This window comes from Mauremys reevesii, linkage group 21 (genome assembly GCF_016161935.1).
Source record: "Mauremys reevesii isolate NIE-2019 linkage group 21, ASM1616193v1, whole genome shotgun sequence".
Taxonomy (NCBI): domain Eukaryota; kingdom Metazoa; phylum Chordata; order Testudines; family Geoemydidae; genus Mauremys; species Mauremys reevesii.
The window spans coordinates 20,437,317-20,455,354 of record NC_052643.1 but is presented as its reverse complement, the minus strand read 5'-3'; the positions used below and the strand labels follow the sequence as shown (position 1 = coordinate 20,455,354).

Sequence of the window (18,038 nt, the reverse complement as noted above, 5' to 3'; positions counted from 1 at the left end):
TGTGCTTGTGAGGCTTGTCTCTGGGTGTGACTGAGCCGGGACAAGACCAGAAACAATGCTGCTCGGTCAGGGAGTTTATCCAGAGAAGTGGAACGGGGCTCTGTCATTTTCAGAGCGCAGGGCTGCTGCCCTTCTCAGTCCAGCCCAGCCTTGGAGGCACATCTGACCCCTCAGCACAGCTGGATATGCAGGGAGCAGCGGCTCTCCAGGCCAAGCCAGGCCACATCTCCTCGCCGCCGCTACATCTCTACCTGTCACCGCGGGCTACTCTGCTGTAAAGCGGATCAGGCAGGACCAGGGCGCCGCATTCACGATCCACAGCCTCCTGCGATGCCCTGCGCCCCTGGGCTGCGGAGGCCCGGTCGCCCCGGTGACAGCTGAACGCTGCTGCCCGTGCCAGGACGCCCCACGCCGTGTGAGGCCGGAGCCTGCTCAGCTCCGGGTCCCCTCCCGCCTGGCCCGGCCTGGCCCGGCCCGCTCCGGACACTAGGCCCGCGGCGCGAGGAGCCAGGGGCCGCCGCCTGCCCCTCCCCCCACGCAGTCGCTACGGGGCCGCCCGGCCCTTCCACCAACAGCGGCCACCGCAGCTCCCCGGCGCCGCCTGGGGACCCTGCCCCTCCGCTACTCACCGGCAGACTCGGCGGACACAAAGCGACCCCTCTAATGGCGACGATGGCGAAACCGGGGAAGACAGGGGAGGGGGGCGGGCACAGTCGCCGCGCAGCCAATCGAAGCCCCCGAGCACCTGGCGAAAGCCCGCACGGCCCTTCCGTCAGAAAAGCCCTGAGTTGGCGGCCAATCAGCGCCGCCGCACAAAGCGCAGGCGCACAACTAGGCGGGAATCGGCGCAGCACAGGGCAGCCCAAACAAAACAAATCGGGAGCGCGCGGGGCGGGGCGGGGTCTCCAGTGGTGGCCGGTAGCGGCCCCTGCCTCGGTTCCCTCAGTGCTGCCCGCGGGGCCTGACACTTAGCGCGCGCCGGCTGCCCAGTCCTGCGCAGCCGTCGCCCGCGCGCTCCCGAGAGGAGACCCCGCGCCCCCTGCAGCACGCGCGCCCTGCAGCCGTTTTGAAAGAGACAGTGACTGAGGCAGCCCTTAGCGCTGCTCAGGCGGGGGCGGCCTAGGCCCGGGGAGGAGGCGGGAAAGCTGGGCCACCGCGCGGGAGGAGGCCGCAGGCCAGGCTCAGCCAGCGCCTCGGGTTAACTTTGGGGTCTACGGGTCTGTCTACACTTACTATTGACATCACAAAAAGTCCCTTTTCACACTAAAACTCGGGGGACTATCTACACTTGTTAAAGACTTTTTGCAAAGAAAACCACCTTCTACCAGCGTAAACACCTTCTGGCATCCGGAGGAGATCCCACCGTTCAAAAAGCGAGCACGCTGGCCAGCATCTCTGCTGGTCACGTCCGCCTCTCCCCTTGTAAGCCCCGGGAAGTTTGAAGCTTCCTTTGTACATGTGGCAGGGAAGCAGCCAGACAGCAGGACATTTAAAAAAGAATGCCAAGAACAAAGCAGGGCAGCACGGGGTACTGAGCAGGGACCCAGAATGTCTTCAGCTCACCCTCCCCCCAGATCTGTTGAGAGAGCTCCACTGTGGGATAGCTGCCCTACAGCCTACAGTTTTCAGAGTGGTAGCTGTGTTAGTCTGTATCAGCAAAAAGAACAAGGAGTACTTGTGGCGCCCTAGAGACTAACAAAATTTATTTGAGCATAAGCTTTCGTGGGCTAAAACCCACTTAATTGGATGCATGCAGTGGAAAATACAGTAGGAAGATTTATATAGACAGAGAACATGAGAAAATGGGTGTTGCCATACCAGTTGTAACAGGAGTAATTAATTAAGGTGAGCTATTATCAGCAGGAGAAAAAAAACTATTGCAGTGATAATCAGGATGGCCCATTTCCAACAGTTGACAAGAAGGTGTGGGTAACAGTAGGGGGGGGAAATAGCATGGGGAAACAGTTTTTACTTTGTATAATGATCCATCCGCTCCCAGTCTTTATTCAAGCCTAATTTAATGGTGTCTAGTTTGCAAATTAATTCCAATTCTGCAGTTTCTCAGAGTCTATTTTTGAAGTTTTTTGTTGCAGTATTGAACAAAAAAATTTAAAAAAACCCTTCCTGATTATCACTACAAACGTTTTTTCTCCTGCTGATAATAGCTCACTTAATAGCTATGTCTACACTACGAAATTAGGTTGAATTTATAGAAGTCGGTTTTTAAGAAATCCATTTTTATACAGTCGATTGTGTGTGTCTCCACAAAAAATGCTCAAAGTACATTAAGTTGGTGGACTCCGTCCACAGTACTGAGGTTAGCATCGACTTCCAGAGCATTGTGCTGTGGGTAGCTATCCCACAGTTCCTGCAGTCTCCGCCGCCCATTGGAATTCTGGGTTGAGATCCCAATGCCTGATGGGGCAAAAACAGTGTTGTGGGTAATTCTGGGTACATGTCATCAGCCCCCCGCCCCGTGAAAGCAATGGCAGACAATCGTTTTGCACCTTTTTTCCTGGGTTACCTGTGCAGACACCATACCACGGCAAGCATGGACCGTCACCGTAAGTCTCCTGGGTGCTGGCAGATGTGGGATTGCATTGCTACACAGCAGCAGCTCATTGCCTTTTAGCAGCAGACGGTGCGTTACAACTGGTAGCCATCGTTGTCGTACTCCTGGGTGCTCTTTTAGCTGACCTTGGTGAGGTCAGTCGGGGCGCCTGGGCACATATGGGGGTGACTCAGCCAAGTCATTCCCATCTTCTGCCGAGCACCCAGGAGGCAATGATGGCTAGCAGTCCTACTGCACCATCTTCTGACGAGCAGCCAGGAGATGATGATGGCTAGCAGTCAAACTGCACTGTCTGCTGCCAGCCTAAAGATGTAAAAGATAAATGGAGTGGATCAAAGCAAGAAATAGACCCAATTTGTTCTGTATTCATTTGCTTCCTCCCTCCCTCTGTGAAATCAACGGCTGCTAAACCCAGGATTTTGAGTTCAATCCTTGATGGAGGCCATTCTGTGTGACAGTTGTTTGTGTTTCTCCTTGATGCAAAACCACCCCCTTTGTGGACTTTAATTTCCTGTAACCCATGTCATCAGTCGCCCCTCTCTCCGTCAGAGCAGACAATCGTTTCGTGCCTTTTTTCAGCCCAGACGCCATAGCACTAGGATCATGGAGCCCGCTCAGATCACCGCGGCAATTATGAGCACTGTAAACACCACGTGCATTATCCTGGAGTATATGCAGAACCAGAACCTGCCAAAGCAAAACCAGGCGAGGAGGCGACGGCAGCACAGTGACAAGAGTGATGAGGACATAGACATGAACATAGGCTTCTCACAAAGCACGGGCCCCGGCAATGTGCACATCATGGTGTTAATGGGGCAGGTTCATGCTGTGGAACGCCGATTCTGGGCCCAGGAAACAAGCACAGACTGGTGTGACCGCATAGTGTTGCAGGTCTGGGACGATTCCCAGTGGCTGCGAAACTTTCGCATGCGTAAGGGCACTTTATGGAACTTTGTGACTTGCTTTCCCCTGCCCTGAAGCACCAGAATACCAAGATGAGAGCAGCCCTCACAGTTGAGAAGCGAGTGGCATTAGCCCTGTGGAAGCTTGCAATGCCAGACAGCTGCAATGCCAGTCGGGCATCAGTTTGGAGTGGGCAACTCTACTGTGGGGGCTGCTGTGATCCAAGTAGCCAAAGCAATCAAAGAGCTGTTGATATCAAGGGTAGTGACTCTGGGAAATGTGCAGGTCATAGGGAATCCCATTGCAGCAAAGCCATCCACTAACTGTGGTGGGGCGATAGACGGAAGCCATATCCCTATCTTGGCACCGGAGCACCAAGACAGCAAGTACATAAACCGGAAGGGGTACTTTTCAATGCTGCTGCAAGCACTGGTGGATCACAAGGGATGTTTCACCAACATCAACGTGGGATGGTGTAGTGAGGTGGCTGGGCTCTCAGCCACTCCAGAGAGGGACGAGCCCCTCCGGATGCCAAAGTCGGTGGAACCACTGGAACCTGCGTCCGTCCCCCAGAGGTCAAAGCGGAAGACAGGAAGTATAAAAGCCCAACCCCAGGGCTCAGAAGCGGCCTGTCCGCCGGAGAGGCCAGACGCTGGTGCCCTAGCTCCCGCTGGGGAGACTCCTGCAGCCTGTGACCGACCCAAGGACTGGCCATACCAGTTGAGACCGGACGCCGACCAGACGCCGGAGAAGCTGGTAAGTCTACCTGTGAGAAGTGATCCAAAGGAGCTGCCAAGTCTACCGCTCGCTGAGTACCCTGAGGAGCCCATAGTGCTAGAGCCCATGGAGGACACTGGCCAGACGCAGATGCAGGTACTGCTAGAGGGGGAGGTCGGAAGTAGCCCAGGGGCAGCCAACCCTAGTCTGGCTCTGGCACCCCCAGAGCCGATGTCAGTGTGTTGCGGCCAGGATCCCCACTGACACAGCAGCAGGCCGCTTGCTGCTGTTAGGGCCCTGGGCTGGGACGCAGTGGAGTGGGCGGGCCTGCATCCCCCCTGCCACCCCACTCTGTCCTTCATGTCCTTTGAGACTTTTTCTAATGTTTTGGCATTTCGTTTACTGGAACGGAGTTCAGCTAGCACGGATTCGTCTCCCCATACGGCAAGCAGATCTCGTACCTCCTATTCAGTCCATGCTGGAGCTCTTTTGCAATCCTGGGACTCCATCATGGTCACCTCTGCTGATGAGATCTGCACTCACCTGCACCTTGCCATGCTGGCCAAACAGGAAATGAAATTCAAAAGTTCGTGGGCCTTTTCCTGTCTACCTGGCCCGTGCATCTGAGTTGAGAGCACTGGCCAGAGTGGTCACAATGGAGCACTCTGGGATAGCTCCCGGAGGCCAATACCGTCAAATTGCATCCACACTAACCCAAATTCGACCCGTCAAGGCCAATTTTCGCGCTAATCCCCTCATCGGAATTGGAGTAAAGAAATCGATTTAAAGAGCCCTTTAAGTAAAAAAAAAAAAAAAAAGGACTTTGTGGTGTGGACAGGTCCAGGCTTAAATCAAGGTAACACTGCTAAATTCGACCTAAAATTGTAGTGTAGACCAGGCCTAAGATGCCACAAGTACTCCTCATTCTTTCTGCCCTACAGTGCTGTAGTGTAAACATTCTCTGATACCTGAGGAATTGAGTACACAAACCAGCGCTTTACTGTCACCGGTTCCCTATCACTGGTGAAACTTACAGGGCAAAAACTCTAAGTGTAGACATACCCTAATGGTAGCCGGGCCTATGGTTCCCTGCTGGACCGCATCACAGCAGCCCTGTCCCTGGTGGCCTGGAAACGGCCCTGCCCTATTCGCAGAGACCGTTTAATGGACAGAACCAGTCGGGGGGAGGGAGCAGCTGCCCTGAGACCAGGCAGAAAAGCGATCAGGCCGGCACACTGGTCGTAAATTGCTGTAAGACCTTGTCCTCACCTCACTGTCAATCTACAGTGGAGTGGAGCAATTCCAGATTCATGCTGAATGGCTACCCCAGCCCAAAAACTGGGGCAAATGGCTAAATAGCGTAACATGCACTAATTGGGCATTTACTAGGCCTGAAACACCTCTAATTTACCTCTTTGGAAACTGGGGGTAATATTCCCCCCCACCCCCGATATCGCTGGTGACATAAACTGAAAGCCATGGAGAGGAGGGATTAAGCCCAGTTGATAGGGGAAATACATTTCACTTCTTTGCCTGGGCATAGAAGTTACAATAGCCACTAATAGTGTGTACATTAGCACCTCAGAGTTACAAACACCAGAGTTACAAACTGAGCAGTGAACCACACACCTAAGTTGGAACTAGAAGTAAGCAATCAAGCAGCATCAGAGACCACCAAAAAAAAAAAAGGCAAGTATAGTACTGTGGTAAATGTAAACTACTAAAAAAATAGTGTCACAGTATGGCTTGCTATAATACTGCTGTCCCCACAGCTGTATCTACAGTAGAAGTCTGAACCAATGCATATGGAGCTCTAGATCACCAGCCTAGAAAAGGTACATCTCGCAGAGATGCTGCAGAGGTTACTGGAGATCTGGTGGAATGGGATCTTACCCCATCGGCGGTTGGAGGAATACAAGCTAGTTGGTAGCAAAGGATGATGCAACTTGAGATCCACTTAGAGCAGGGGTTCTCAAACTGGGGGTCGGGAGGTTATTACTATGGTAATAAAAAGCTTGTGTTTTTCTAATTGCTTTTGTTCTCTGTAGATAAAAGGCCAGTGCCTGTCAGACATCTAGAGAATGGAGCCCTCTCTTCTCATCAAAGGCATACGGTTTTGGAAAAAATACCAGTAAGCAGATGGTTTAACTTATTTGAATCTCCAAATTTATTTTAGAGATTAATTTCCAAGTGGGAGAGGGAGCAAAGAGACACCTTCTCTTTATGAAAGATGGCATATGGCGGCTCTGCCATGAGTGCTCCCAGTTCACTCACCCTCTTGGCTGATGTTATGGCTACTAGGAAGGCAGCTTTCATCAAGAGATGGGACGTAGAACAGGTGGTTAATGATTTGAAGATAGGTTTGGTGAAAACCAAAAGAATAAGGTTGAGGTCCCATTGTGGTGTTGGTTTTGCTATTGGTGGAAGAGTTTGAATAAGTCCCTTCAGAAATCTAGCCATTGTGGGATGAGTGAAGATAGTATGGTCCGCAAATGGAGGATAAAAGGTGCTGATTGCTGGAAGATGGACCTCCAGGAAACTGATTGGCCGAATAGCATCTCCTGGTAAAATTCTTCCTGCTTTGTTGGAGAATGGTTTGAACAGCCACTTAACACGAACACTCTGTGTCTGATGCCCATCCAAATACCAGGCCTTGAGTAGTAGAGGTTCTGGGCTTGAGTGCCTGATTGTATCATTACATTGCATTAGCAGATCTGGAAATCATAGATATATTATAGGAAATGGTTGGATATTGATGGGCAGATGGGTTGAAACCCTCAGGAGTTCCAAGAACCACACTTGTCTCGGCCCATTGGGCACGGCAAAGATGACCTGAGCCCTGTCATAGTAGGTCTGTTGCAGGACTTGTGGTATTAGTGGGATGAGAGGGAAGGCGTATCTGAGCTAGTCTGTCCAGGAGAGCAACAGGGTATCACCCTTCGAGCTATGGGCCACAGCTCCTCTGGAGCAGTATAGGGGTAGTTTCTTGTTCCATTGTGAGGCAAAGAGACCTCAGGATGGTGTTTCCCCACTGAGTGAGGATCTTGTTGAAAACAGAATTGTGACTCTCCCATTTGTGGTCTGTGGAAAAATGTCTACTGAGAAGGTCTGCTAGGGAATTCTGCACACTTGTTGGTATACTGCTGAGAGGGTTATGTGGTTTCTGACACATCAATTCCAGAGGTTGATTGTCTTTGCACACAGGAGGAGAGAGCTTGTTCCCCCCTGTTGTTTATGTAGAAGACAGTCATCCTATTGTCCAACATTACCTGGATATGTTGGGATTGGATGAGTGGAAGGAAAGCATTGCAGGCCTGAGAGACTGCTCTTAATTCCAGTAAGTTGATATACGTCATGGCCTCCTGAGAGGTCCAGATGCCTTGAGCAGTGTGATTGTGCATATGGGCTCCTCACCCTAAGAAAGAAGCAACTGTGATTTTTGTCTTCTCGGGTGTAGGTGTGAGGAAAAGAACTCCACCCAAACTTTCTCCAGATTTGTCCACCAGGTGAGAGAAACCATACCCTGTGCTGGAATTGTTACTTTGGTATTGATGGTGTCTTTTTCTTTGGTGAGTAGATGGACTGAAGCCAGGTTTGTAGGCAGCAGAGATGAAGCCTGGTGAACAGTGAGACATAAGTGCATGAGGCCATAAGAACAAGGAGGAAAAGACAGGTCCTGACTGTAGTCTCATGTCTGAGGTTGACCTGTTTTATCAGATCATCCATGGTGTGGAATCTCTCAATGGGAAGATAGATTCTTGCTGTGGTTGAGTCCAAAGTCACTCCTATGAAATCTATGGCTCTCGTGGGAGTCAAAGTAGACTTTCTGTGGTTGAGACAGATTCCCAGGGAAGACAGAAGTCAGACTAGGAACTGAGTTGCCAGTTGGACTTCCCTGCTGGATCTGCTAGCTATCAAGATATCGAAACACAATAAAGCTGTTTCTTCTCATCAAGCTACTACCATTGAAATGACTTTTGTGAAGATCCAAGGTCCCATAGCTAGTATGAATGGAAGAGCTCTGAATTGGAAATGGTCTTGCCCAAGGAGGAAATTTCCGTGGGATGGGTGAATGTAGATGAAAGTGTCTTTCATGTTGAGAGCTGAGAACCATGTGCCCTTTTTCAGAAAGGGAATTTTTAATGCCAATGTGACCATGTGGAATTTTAATTTTTGGGTGAATACATTTAGTTGGCATAGGTCGAGACTTGGTCTCTGTACACAGGATTTTTGGGGGACTAAGAAATATGGGGAGTAGAACCCCTTTCTTTAGTGCTGAGGATTCTCTGGCCCGTTTCTGGAGTAGAGAACTTACTTCTAGATGAAGAATCTTTGTGCGAGATTGGTCCCTGGAAAGGCCCTGGGAAGGGGGTTTGGGGTGGAGAGGTGAGAAACTCAGTGGTGTAGACTTGGTGCATGATGTCTAGTACCCACTTGTCTGTTGTTATTGCCCTCCAGTTGTGGCAAAGTGGGTAAGGCAGCCACCAAAGTTTTTAGGGCGGGCAATAAGGTATGCCATCAATATCGGTATGCAGTCCTCAAGCGTACCATCAAAAGAATGCCTTGGACAGTGGGTGAGGCTAGACATTGATTGTAGTGGTATAAGAAGCCACATATCTGGGTTTTTGAACCCTTTGGCTTTTGCAGAGGGGGTTGGGGTTAATAAGGGTGCTGATGATAGAATGCCTGAGAGGGAGGTCTGGGTCTATAGATTTGCTTATTATGTCTCCTCTTCAGGGCAGCGGTGTAAATGTCCAGGGGGAAGAGAGTTGTCCTAGACTAGAGTCTTTAAGGGAGTGTAGAGACTCATCGGTCTTTTCTTGAAAAAGATTAGACTCTGTGACGTTGTGCAGTCTATATGGTTTTATAAAAATTTAATAATAAGTGAACATAATGTAACTGAAATATGCTTCATGCAAAAGGTCTCTTGTAAGGTATCATTACAAAGCTTATAATCTACTAAGTGTAATCATTCTATTTGTATAAATGTACCATTCTTGTATCTGAAACTAGAAATATGAAATATAACTCTGAAGGCCTATTGTAATTATGTAAAGTGTGGGCCATTAATGGTGGTTTGGGATCTTGATGACTCTCATTAACTAGGACCATTGTCTGCAGATGGGTGTGTTTTACCTGTAAGTCTTCCTCTATACGTGTGCGCTGGCAAGTGGGCAATGAAGTCTTGCAGTGACATGTGATCATGTCACCTGAACTGGAATCCATCTTTAACCTGGTGTCTTTCCATTGAGAAGGAGGAGGTGGGAACCCAGAGAGGGACAAAGGATTCCCGCCTTATGCAAAAGATATATAAAAGGGTGGAAAAGAACAAGGGGAGAGGAGCCCTCATGAAGAATCCCCTAGCTACCACCTAAGCTGGGACAAGAGCTGTACCAGGGGAAAGAATTTTGCCCAGGCCTGGAAGGTGTCCAGGCTGAGGAAAAAAATTCCTGAAGCATCTCTGAGGGTGAGATTATCTGTATTCAGTTTGATTAGACATAGATCTGCGCATTTTATTTTATTTTGTTTGGTGACTTACTTTGTTCTGTCTGTTACTACTTGGAATCACTTAAATCCTGCTGTCTGTATTTAATAAAATCACTTTTTACTTATTAATTAACTCAGAGTATCTATTAATACCTGAGGGAGCAAACAATTGCACATCTCTCTCTATCAGTGTTATAGAGGGTGAACAATTGATGAGTTTACCCTGAATACGCTTTATACAGGGTAAAACGGATTTATTTGAGTTTAGACCCCATTGGGAGTTGAGCATCTGGGTGTTAAAGACAAGAACACTTCTGTGAGCTGCTTTCAGGTAAACCTGCAGCTTTGGGGCAAGTAATTCAGACCCTGGGTCTTTGTTGGAGCAGACGGGAGTGTCTGGCTCAGCAAGACAGGTGCTGGAGTCCTGAGCTGGCAGGGAAAACAGGAGCAGAAGTAGTCTTGGCACATCAGGTGGCAACTCCCAAGGAGGTTTCTGTGATTTGCAAACAGGAGCTGCTAACAGGGAGTTTCGCAAGGGAGTTTGGAAGGGGAGCGGGAAGGGAGCGGGGATCCCTTGCCGGTTCTATCTGTTTCCCTTTAGTCCCCATAAAACCTATAAACCAAACTACATTCAAAAACTTCTTGCTTTAAACAACCCTTTCATTAACTAGGAGACGATGCAGGCAGAAGCCCCGCAGCAGAGTGGGGGCTATCCAGTTTATTACATTGAGTGTAGCATGTATGATTACCTGCCCTGTGGGCGGGTGGCGTATGTGTGCATTCGGTGCAACGAGCCCTTGGCCCTCAGAGACCATGTACGGACTTTGGAGGCCAGGGTGGCAGAACTGGAGGAGCTAAGAGAGGCAGAGAGGTATGTTGATGAAGCTTTCCGAGACACTGTAGAATTGTCCCACCTCCGCTTAGACAGCTCCTGTGCTGTTGAGGAGGAAGAAGGGCCCAGGGAAGTAGAGCAGTCAATGGGAGCAGAGGGAAACCTTCCTATAGTTGGGACCCTCCTTCCAGATGGTGCTGGGGTTGCCTCTTGCACTGAGGTTACCTCTCGGGGGGAGGGAACTCCAGTTGCTAGGAAAAGGGAGATGTTAGTAATGGGAGATTCGATCATTAGCAACGTAGATAGCTGGGTTTGTGATGACCGAGAGAACCGTATGGTGACTTGCCTGCTTGGTGCGAAGGTTGCAGATCTCTCGAGGCATCTAGACAGACTTATGTGTAGTGCTGTGGAGGAGCCGGTGGTCGTGGTACATGTAGGTACCAATGACATAGGGAAGGGTAGGTGAGAGGGAAGAGACTGAAATCCAGGACCTCTGTGGGGCATCCTCAGAAATGCTCGCAGTTCCACGCACAGGGCCAGGTAGGCAGGCAGAGCTCCAGAGTCTCAATGCATGAATGAGACGATGGTGTAGAGAGGAGGGGTTTACATTCATTAGGAACTGGGGAAGCTTTTGGGATGGAGGGAGCAAGTGATGTTCTCGTCCATCCTCCCTGTGCAGGGAAAAGGCCTGGGTAGGGATTGTCGAATTGTGGAAGTCAACGAATGGCTACGCAGATGGTGTGGGAGAGAAGGGTTTGGATTCTTCGACCATGGGATGGTGTTCCAAGAAGGAGGAGTGCTAGGCAGAGATGGGCTCCACCTAACGAAGAGAGGGAAGAGCATCTTCGCAAGCAGGGTGGCTAACCTAGTGAGGAGGGCTTTAAACTAGGTTCACCGGGGGAAGGAGACCAAAGTCCTGAGGTAAGTGGAAAAATGGGATACTGGGAGGAAGCACGAGCAGGAGACTGCAAGAGGGGAGGACTCCTGTCTCAGACCAAGAAAGCAGGACAATCAGCGAGTTATCTTAAGTGCCTATACACAAATGCAAGAAGCCTGGGAAACAAGCAGGGAGAACTGGAAGTCCTGGCACAGTCAAGGAAGTATGATGTGATTGGAATAACAGAGACTTCTGGGATAACTCACATGACTGGAGTACTGTCATGGATGGATATAAACTGTTCAGGAAGGACGGGCAGGGCAGAAAAGGTGGGGGAGTTGCATTGTATGTAAGAGAGCAGTATGACTGCTCAGAGCTCTGGTATGAAACTGCAGAAAAATCTGAGAGTCTCTGGATTAAGTTTAGAAGTGTGAGCAACAAGGGTGATGTCGTGGTGGGAGTCTGCTATAGACCACCAGACCAGGAGGATGAGGTGGACGAGGCTTTCTTCTGGCAACTAGCAGAAGTTACTAGATCGCAGGCCCTGGTTCTCATGGGAGACTTTAATCACCCTGATATCTGCTGGGAAAGCAATACAGCGGTGCAGAGACAATCCAGGAAGTTTTTGGAAAGTGTAGGGGACAATTTCCTGGTCCAAGTGCTGGAGGAACCAAGTAGGGGCAGAGCTCTTCTTGACCTGCTGCTCACAAACAGAGAAGAGTTAGTAGGGGAAGCAAAAGTGGATGGGAACCTGGGAGGCAGTGACCATGAGATGGTTGAGTTCAGGATCCTGACACAAGGAAGAAAGGAGAGCAGCAGAATACAGACCCTGGATTTCAGAAAAGCAGACTTTGACTCCCTCAGGTTGCTGATGGGCAGGATCCCCTGGGAAAATAACATGAGGGGGACAGGAGTCCAGGAGAGATGGCTGTATTTTAAATAATCCTTATTGAGGTTGCAGGAAAAAAACATCCTGATGTGTAGGAAGAATAGTAAATATGGCAGGCGACCAGCTTGGCTTAACAGTGAAATCCTTGCTGATCTTAAACACAAAAAAGAAGCTTACAAGAAGAGGAAGATTGGATAAATGACCAGGGAGGAGTATAAAACTATTGCTCAGGCATGCAGGAGTGAAATCAGGAAGGCCAAATCATACTTGGAGTTGCAGCTAGCAAGAGATGTTAAGAGTAACAAGAAGGGTTTCTTCAGGTATGTTAGCAACAAGAAGAAAGTCAAGGAAAGTGTGGGCCCCTTACTGAATGAGGGAGGCAACCTAGTGACAGAGGATGTGGAAAAAGCTAGTGTACTCAATGCTTTTTTTGCCTCTGTCTTCACGAACAAGGTCAGCTCCCAGACTACTGCACTGGGCAGCACAGTATGGGGAGAAGGTGACCAGCCCTCTGTGGAGAAAGAAGTGGTTCAGGACTATTTAGAAAAACTGGACAAGCACAAGTCATAGAATCTTAGGGTTGGAAGGGACCTCAGGAGGTAATCTAGTCCAACCCCCTGCTCAAAGCAGGACCAATCCCCAGATTTTTACCCCAGTTCCCCAAATGGCCCCCTCAAGGATTGAACTCACAACCCTGGGTTTAGCAGACCAATGCTCAAACCATCAACTCCTTCCAAGAAAAAAAAATGCTGTCACTGAAGTTTTCAGTGTGCATCACTTCAGTTTTCAAATTATATACAATATTAATCCTTTACATTCCATACCTGAAATTGTTGTTCTTCTGAAGATGTATAAGATAGATCCACTCACTTTGGTTTAGGGATCTCAAGCTTTTGGCTTACAGCAGCCAGGAATAATCTGTTTAAAAGCCTCACCACACAGCAGCAGCAGGTCTCAGATATACGTAACAGACCACTGCCCTTGCTTAGTTTCTTAGTACTGAGGCACCTTAATATAGATTAATACAAGCATCCCAGTCTAGTGCAGATAGTGGAAAAATGTGAACCTATTTAAAATACACTATGGTACTTTTCCTAAAGGCTATAGTCAAGCCATAATGTAAGAGTTCTACCATTGTCTGTAAACAGCTAAAGAAGGTTTCTTTAAAAATGTGAACTGCGAAGAAATAAAATGGGTGGGGGGGAAGGGGGAGATTACCCTATACCACTCCTTTCTGGTAATACTTTTGACTTTCAACCTAAGAATGCTAATATTTTACCAATGATAATTACGGAAGAGATGAAAAAGCAGCAAAGAGTCCTGTGGCATCTTATAGACTAACAGATGTTTTGGAGCATGAGCTTTAGTGGGTCAATACCCACTTCATCGGATGCATCCTTGTTTTAGAGAGAAAAATGAAGTGTATGACACGTCTGTATTGCAGTTTTGGGTGTGACTACAGCTTGAATAGACATACCTGAGCTAGGTTTAATCCAGCTAATTCAGGTACTGGAGCAGTGAATCCACAGCAGCACATGTGATGCAAATCCATCCAGAACCTGGAGCAATTACCCAGGCAGCTAGCATTGTCGTTGTTTCACTGCTCCAATACCGGATGCACTGCATCCAAGGGTGCTAAAGGAGTTGGCGGATGTGATTCCAGAGCCATTGGCCATTATCTTTGAAAACTCATGGCGAACAGGGGAGGTCCTGGATGACTGGAAAAAGGCTACTGTAGTGCCCATCTTTAAAAAAGGGAAGAAGGAGGATCTGGGGAACTACAGGCCAGTCAGCTTCACCTCAGTCCCTGGAAAAATCATGGAGCAGGTCCTCAAGGAATCAATTCTGAAGCACGTAGAGGAGAGGAAAGTAATCAGGAACAGTCAGCATGGATTCACCAAGGGAAAGTAATGCCTGACTAACCTAATTGCCTTCTATGAGGAGATAACTGGGTCTGTGGATGAGGGGAAAGCAGTGGATGTGTTATTCCTTGACTTTAGCAAAGCTTTTGATATGGTCTCCCACAGTATTCTTGCCAGCAAGTTAAAGTAGTATGGGCTGGATGATTGGACTATAAGGTGGATAGAAAGCTGGCTAGATCGTTGGGCTCAATGGGTAGTGATCAACGGCTCCATGTCTAGTTGGCAGCCGGTTTCAAGTGGAGTGCCCAAAGATCGGTCCTGGGGCCGGTTTTGTTCAATATCTTCATTTATGATCTGGAGGATGGCGTGGACTGAACTCTCAGCAAGTTTGCAGATGACACTAAACTGGGAGGAGTGGTAGATGCGCTGGAGGGTAGGGATAGGATACAGAGGGACCTAGACAAATTAGAGGACTGAGCCAAAAGAAACCTGATGAGGTTCAACAAGGACAAGTGCAGAGTCCTGCACTTAGGACGGAAGAATCCCCATTCACTGTTACAGACTAGGGACGAATGATAACGCTAGGAAGCAGTTCTGCAGAAAAGGACCTAGGGGTTACAGTGGACAAGAAGCTGCATATGAGTCAACAGTGTGCCCTTGTTGCCAAGAAGGCTAACGGCATTTTGGGCTGTATAAGTAGGGGCATTTCCAGCAGATTGAGGATGTGATCATTCCCCTCTATTACGACACTGGTGAGGCCTCATCTGGAGTACTGTGTCCAGTTTTGAGCCCCACACTACAAGAAGGATGTGGAAAGATTGGAAAAGAGAGTCCAGCGGAGGAGCAACAAAAATGATTAGGGGCTGGAGCACATGACTTATGAGGAGGCTGAGGGAACTGGGATCGTTTAGTCTGCAGAAGAGAAGAATGAGGGGGATTTGGTAGCTACTTTCAACTACCTGAAAGGGGGTTCCAAAGAGGATGGATTCCTATGGAGCTGTTCTCAGTGGTACCCGATGACAGAACAAGGGAGCAATGGTCTCAGAAGTTGCAGTGGGGAGGTTTAGGTTGGATATTAGGAAAAAATTTTCTACTCAGAGAGTGGTGAAACACTGGAATGGGTTACCTAGGAGGTGGTGGAATCTCCTTCCCTTAGAGGTTTTTGCAAAGGTCAGGCTTGACAGAAAGCCCTGTCTGGGATGATTTAGTTGGGAATTGGTCCTGCTTTGAGCAGGAGGTTGGACTAGATGACCTCCTGAGGTCCTTCTAAGCCCTTGATATTCCTATGATTCTATGATTATACCACAGGAGAGATGGGCTCACACCTAAACCAAAGTGGAACCAGACTGCTGGGACTAAACATTAAAAAAAAGGTTGTAGAGCAGTTTTTAAACTAGGAGAAGGGGGAAAGCCAACTGCTGCAGAGGAGCATGTGGATCAGACAGAGACTTCTCTTAGAGAGAATCTCAGGTTATAGTCAGTGAGCAGAGGATGGGGAAGAGAGGGAGGAATGTAAAGGGCCACATCAGATGATAAACCCCATTCACATAAAAAAGATTCTGAGCACGTCAAGAAAAGACGGGCAGATAAATAAACAGTGACAAGTTTTAAAGTGCTTGTACACAAATGCTAGAACTCTAAATAATAAGATGGGTGAACCAGAGTGCCTTGTGATAAGGAAGATATTGATATAATGGCATCACAGAAACCTGGTGGACTGAGAGGAATCAATGGGACACAATCATTCCGGGTACAAAATATATGGGAAGGACAGAACAGGTTGTGCAGGGTGGGAGTGGCACTATATGTGAAAGAAATGTAGAATCAAATGAAGTAAAATCTTAGTGAATCCACATGTTCCATAGAATCTCTATGGATAGAAATTTCATACTCTAATAAGAATATAACATTAGGGATCTATTATCGACCACCTAACCAGGACAGTGATAGTGATGATGAAATGCTAAGGAAATTAGAGAGGCTATCAAAATTAAGAACTCAGTAATAGTGGGATTTCAATTATCCCCATATTGACTAGAACATTTCACTTCAGGACAGAAATGCAGAGATAACATTTCTCAATACTTTAAATGACTGCTTCATGGAGCAGCTGGTGCAGGAACCCACAAGGGAAGAGACAATGCTAAATTTAATCCTGAGTGGGCGCAGGAGCTGGTCAGAGGTAACTATAACAGGACCGCTTGAAATAGTTACCATAATACAATAGCATTCAACATCCTGTGGTGGAAGAACATCTCAACACAACACTGTGGCATTTAATTTCAAAAGGGGAACTATGCAAAATGAGGGGTTAGTTAAACAGAAGTTAAAAGTACAGTACTAATGAAATCCCTGCAAGCTGCATGGGCGCTAAAGACACCATAATAGAGGCCCAACTTCAATGTATACGCCAAATTAAGAAACACAGTAAAAGAACTAAAAAGCGCCACTGTGGCTTAACCACCATGTGAAAGAAGCAGTGAGAGATAAAAAGACTTCCTTTAAAAAGTAGATGTCAAATCCTAGTGAGGCAAATAGAAAGGAGCATAAACACTGCCAGGATAGGATAGGATAATTGGAGATATACCTATCTCCTAGATCTGGAAGGGACCTTGAAGATCATTGAGTCCAGCCCCATGCCTTCCCTAGCAGGATCAAGTACTGATTTTTGCCCCAGATTCCTAAGTGGCCCCCCTCAAGGATTGAAACTCACAACCTGGGTTTAGCAGAGCCAATGCTCCAACCACTGAGTTATTCACGCCCCCCCAAATTAGAGTACAAGAATGTAATAAGAAAAGCCAATAAGAGGAGTTTGAAGGCAGCCAAAAACTCCAAAGGTAATAACAACCAGTGGGGCCCCTTGATGATCGAGATACAAAAGGAGTGCTTAAAGACAATAAAGTCATTGCGGAGAAACTAAATGGATTCTTTGCTTCAGCCTTCACGGCTGAGGATGTTAGGAGATTCCCAAACCTGAGCTGGCTTTTTGTAGGTGACAAATCTGAGGAACAGTCACAGATTGAAGTGTCACTAGAGGAGGTTTTGGAATTAATTGATAAATTCAACATTAACAAGTCACCGGGACCAGATGGCATTCACCCAAGAGTTCTGAAAGAACTCAAATGTGAAGATTCATGGAACTATTAACTAAGGTTTGTAATCCTGTCCTTTAAATCGGTCGTACCCAATGACTGGAAGTTAGCTAATGTAACGCCTAATATTTAAAAAGGGACTCTAGAGGTAGATCCCGGCAATTACAGACCGGTAAGTCTAACGCCAGTACCGGGCAAAAATCAATCAAAGCTTAATAGTTAAGAATAAAATTGTCAAACATAGAAAAGCATAAACCGTTGGAGCAATAATCAACATGGTTTCTGTAAAGAGAAATCGTGTCTTACTAATCTATTAGAGTTCTTTGAAAGGGTCAACAAACATGTGGACAAGGGGATCCAGTGGATGTAAGTGTACTTAGATTTCCAGAAAGCCTTTGTGACAAGGTCCTCACCAAAGGCTCTTACGTAAATTAAGCTTGTCATGGGATAAAAAGGAAGGTCCTTTCATGGATTGAGAACTGGTTAAAAGACAGAGGAACAAAGGGTAGGAATTAATGGTAAATTCTCAGAATGGAGAGTGGTAACTAGTGAGTGTTCTCAAGGGTCAGTCCTTGGACCAATCCTCTATTCAATTTATTCATAAATGATCTGGAGAAAGGGGTAAACAGTGAGGTAGGCAAAGTTTGCAGGCAGATGATACTAAACTGCTCAAGTATAGTTAAGATCAAAGCAGACTGTGGACGAACTTCAAAAGATCTCACAAAATCTAAGAGATTGGGCAACAAAATGGCAAATGAAATTCATACCTGTGGATAAATATAAAGAATGCACATATGGAAAAGAATA

General features: G+C 47.6%; 1 protein-coding gene across 9 annotated transcripts in view; it reads right to left on the bottom strand.

The window, feature by feature from the left end:
• Positions 1–829, bottom strand: part of LOC120387739 (heterochromatin protein 1-binding protein 3) — a 94,702-nt gene extending 93,873 nt beyond the window's left edge. For 3 of the 9 annotated variants that reach the window (XM_039508810.1, XM_039508811.1, XM_039508812.1), the window contains exon 1: positions 630–827. The gene's annotated coding sequence lies outside the window, so the exon portion shown is untranslated. Of the gene's footprint in view, positions 1–629 lie in introns of all 9 variants that reach the window. The other 6 variants (XM_039508813.1, XM_039508815.1, XM_039508818.1 and 3 more) reach the window with 3 other exon arrangements.
• Positions 830–18,038: the final 17,209 nt, after the last annotated feature.